The 4,419-nt window shown below is 40.5% G+C and overlaps 1 protein-coding gene across 1 annotated transcript in view; it reads left to right on the forward strand.

The window, feature by feature from the left end:
- LOC107042701 (transmembrane protein 209) overlaps positions 1 to 4,419 on the forward strand; it is a 462,551-nt gene that overhangs the window by 364,956 nt on the left and 93,176 nt on the right. The window lies entirely within an intron of this gene.

A 4,419-nucleotide genomic window follows, 5' to 3' on the forward strand; every position in this document is an offset into this window, starting at 1 on the left:
TATATATATATATATATATATATATATATATATATATATATATATATATATATATATATATATATTTCCCAGGATACAAAAATCCTATAGAGGGGTACAAAAATTTCTACATAAAATAATAATAAAGGATATTACATCCGTTTAAATATCGCAGCATAACAAAAGAATGTTTGGTAAGAAATAAAAAGGAGAAAAAGATGAACAAAATAAAAATATAACAACAATGCAGTTCCTACAAAAGAAGATAAACAAAACAATGCAAAATCAGTGCTAGCTTAGAGAGAGCTCATCGAGAGTACGAATTAAGTAATTTGAGCTAACAGGGATGCAAGATATCTAAGTATGACAGGTAATTGAAAAAAGGCGAATACAACCCCTCTACTGACCCCATTCATCCTCCAAGAACTTTAGATAGTTAATGCGGACTTTGAGGGCATCATAAAGCTAATTATAAAAGGGTACACGAAAGGAGGAACTGGACTCGGGAATGAGGAAGAAGTCTGTAGTAAGCCAATATGCCAATATGCAATATGGTTGTATATGCCAATGAGATCGTACAGTCTAGTTAGGTGCTTAATGTGTACATCATAAAAAAGAGGACACTCGAAAATGAAATGTTGGAGGCTGTCCAGAGAGGACAGCGAGCAACATGGACAGTTCATCCTTAAATTGAATTTTACAAGATCAGGACCTAGACTAAGCGCACAGATATGAATATTGGCGACCCTGACTTGTGCTAGGGTTTTCTTCATGGTCATTGGGTGGCGGTTCCGCAGATAGTGTACAATAGAATCATCTGGGGTACGGTGTAATTTGAAATGGCATGATGTTGAGACAGCGTATCTCGAGAAATCCGCGCGCCTGAGGGCGAGCTTGAAATTTGAGAGTACGCTCTCCTTCCCAATCTCCCACTCCGCGGCATTAAAATTCCCCCAGAGGTCATGAGCCTGATACTGGAATAGAAAGTCTCTGAGCCTCAGCATCCAATTATTCTTGGGGGAAGAAAGAGAGGAGTTTGATGGAACATATAGTCTTCTAAGGCAAATCTTTGGTAAATAGGAGTTATCTGACTTCAGGATACTAATGAACCAATTTAATAGCAAGGCCATAGCTCTGTGCTGTAGAGGGATCAACTTGAATTCAAGGCGAAGAGCCCAGCCCGGAGTTGCTCGAGGCAGCGGAAATAGGCTCTTGAAAAAGTAGGATTGGACTATTCTATGTTCTCGCGCACTGGGAGCCCCCACGCAGGGAAGGCATACAGTGTAGTCGACAGAATTACACTATTAAACAGAGCCATCGCTGAATTCCAAGAACTCATGCCAGACCTGCGTAGGATCGACAGCACAGAGTTAGAGGCAATTTTGGATTTACCAATTACAGAGATAAGCGCACAGTTGGATTGTGCAGAAGTGTTAATTGTGACTCCAAGGTAAACAAAAGATTTAACAAGTTCCAGTAGTTGGCCGTATAGTCTGAAGGACATATCTCTGAGGCCCCTTGGGTTCCCTCTTTCTTTGAAGATCATTATTTTGGTTTTGCTCACATTAATCTCAACGTTTTTAGACCTGCAATAGTTTTCTAACTCGCTGAGGAGCCTCGCAATGAGCAGGCGATTTCTGGCAAGGAGAACAGTATCATCAGCAAAGAGAACAAGAAGGAGATCCCGGAGGCCATCAATGTTCGGTCCTTCGAAGCCCTGAGCTCTTAATGATTTTTCGAAATCAGAGATGTAAAGGACGAACAGCAGCGCACTCAGTGACTCCCCCTGCAGCACACCCTCAGACACCTCGAATTCATTCAAGAAGGAGCTGCCGCACTGTACCTGGACGCGCGCTTGATCGTAGAGCGATTTAATAATACATACAACTTTTGTACTAACACCTAGGCTAAGAAGCATAGACCATAGTTTCTGATGTGGAATAGAATCAAACGCACGCTTGAAGTCAACAAAGATAGCGTAGACTTCGGTCTTTGAGAGGCGGAACTGCTGCTGGACTGTAGTTACAAGAGTAAAAATAGCATCAGTACAACTTCTTTTCGCGCGAAAACCAAATTGAGACTCAGGGAGAATTTTATTTTTTTCAGCCCATGCTTCGAGCCTGGTTTTGATAATTGAGGTGAAAATTTTGGTAATATTGTTGACTAGAGCTATACCACGGTAGTTCGCAGGATCATTTGGGTCACCCTTCTTGAATAGCATTGATAGGGTTACCTTAGCCCATTAATTAACCCTTTCATCGCTTCGATGGGAAAAATCGTGAATTAATTAATCAAACCGCGAATTAAACCGCGACTCCGCGAATTAAATCGCGAATTAAACCGCGACCGCGCGAATTAATTGACACTTTCATCACTTCGAGGGGGAAAACCCGCGAATTAATTAATCAAACCGCGAATTAGGCCGCGAATTAAACCGCGACTCCGCGAATCAAACCGCGAATTAAACCGCGACCCCGCGAATTAATCAAATACCCATCCACCCACTTTCATCTGACTTCTCTGCTGGGCCCTAACGACCAGGTCGACGCCAAAAACGTTGCGCCATAACCCGCATTACTTAACTACTGGAACAAAGGCGTTATAAATCCTTGTTATCATCAGCACAATACAACGTCTTCGGTACTCGGCAATGTGCCGGTGTGAAAAACAAAAATAGCACGTGCAGAGGCATTTGTTTTGGTTTTCGCGAGGACACTGCGAAACCAAGGCTCGGCGCTCGGACGCTAGGAATGTTCTAGAACTCATGAGACGCCCGTTTATATAATGCCCTTGGGTAGCCACGCGACCCAAGTGTTAGTTAGCCAGTGGCGGCGCTACAGGGGTAGGGGTGTAGCGCCTCGCTACATCCTAAAACGCGATCACTGGCTAAGGACGAGCACAGGCATTTGCCGTTTCACTCGCACCTTCAGTGCCACGCGTATTCTTTTCTGATTCGTCAAATCGTAAGGATATTCGGCAGCCTTGCTGATACCTTTCCGTGCGAATATAATTCAGTCTAACAGTACAGCTCGTATCGCACACTTGATCGGATCATATTATTTTCTCTTTCCCTTTGTATTAATTTGACGCGGATAATAAATATGTAATTATTAGTTTAATTCCATTTGCTAGTGGATTGTTACCTTCCCGACAACTCCTCAATCCCTACACCCCCCGGCCCCACATTTTGCGTCAAAAATCGCTATCTCCCTTAGTTTAGGAGATATTTCTGAAAAACTCACCGACTCAATCTTTTCATTGTGCATTTTCATCCCGCTCTGCCAACCCAGTTCTTCAGTCACAATTCACTATCTCCCTTAGTTTCGGAGATATCTTTGAAAAACTCAACGACTCAATTTTTGGGTTGTTAATTCTCAACGCCCCCCCCCCCCCCCCCCCGCCTTGTCGCCCCCACAAATTTTCTATACACAACGGCCCCCTCTCCCCCCATTTTTCCAGTAAATAATATGCATGACCCCTGATATAAATTGACCCTTTTTATGCCCCGCACCTAGACCCCTTATGTAAACCCCTCTACCTACTGATAAAACCCTCATTCAATAGAATCCCCTCGTTTATAAGACCCCTCCGGATATCATTACCCCCATGAATAACCCTCCCTTACATGAAGCCTCCTCTTTGTACAATCCCCCCTCAAAAATTAAAGAAATTTTCTAGGTTTTGGAAAATATTTTTTCTAAAATCGAGTGTATTTTGGTGTAAAATTAATCGTCGGTTTGATTAATTTTGAGCGATTTTTTTCTAAAATTTAGAAATAAATAATTGTAATATCTAATTACAAAATAAATCGATAATAAAAAAATCAAACATTTTGAATAATCATTCGGTTAGCAATTGAGTAATTGAAAGTTCAAGTTGACCATTGATTGAATAATCGAATTCTTTCAAACCCGATTGACGAATAATTCTGTAAATGAATAACTCTATCTTCGAATGAAAAAATAATTGAATAATCGTTTGATATTAATTCACTGGAAAATAGTCGGAATAATCGATAAAGTCCTCACGCAGATTGATGAATAATAAAAAATTAAACATTTCTTGTTCACAGTTTTTCATTATTTAGTGATTGATGAATCTCTCATCGTCATAAGTGATTGATGGAAAATTGAATAATATGCTAATTCATGTTGATGATTGATGAAGTAGTGAACATTTTTGGGTTTCTGATTACTGGTTACCTAACCAATGGTAATTCGTTTCATTGCAATTGACGATTACTTGGTTATCACTGAATTTTTTATTTCAATTATAGTTTAATAAAGTAATTAAAAAATGAAGAATCTCAATTAAAAAATTGACGGTGTAATTGTAATTAGAGCTCAAAATATTACAAAAGTAATGATTACTCCCGAACCCTGGGCGAGAGATGCTACCGCATCTCCCGATATAAAGTACATCAAAATCGGTAGGGCGGGC

The sequence above is a fragment of the Diachasma alloeum genome, unplaced genomic scaffold (genome assembly GCF_001412515.2).
Source record: "Diachasma alloeum isolate Michigan unplaced genomic scaffold, Dall2.0 Dall_scaffold_00510, whole genome shotgun sequence".
Classification (NCBI taxonomy): domain Eukaryota; kingdom Metazoa; phylum Arthropoda; class Insecta; order Hymenoptera; family Braconidae; genus Diachasma; species Diachasma alloeum.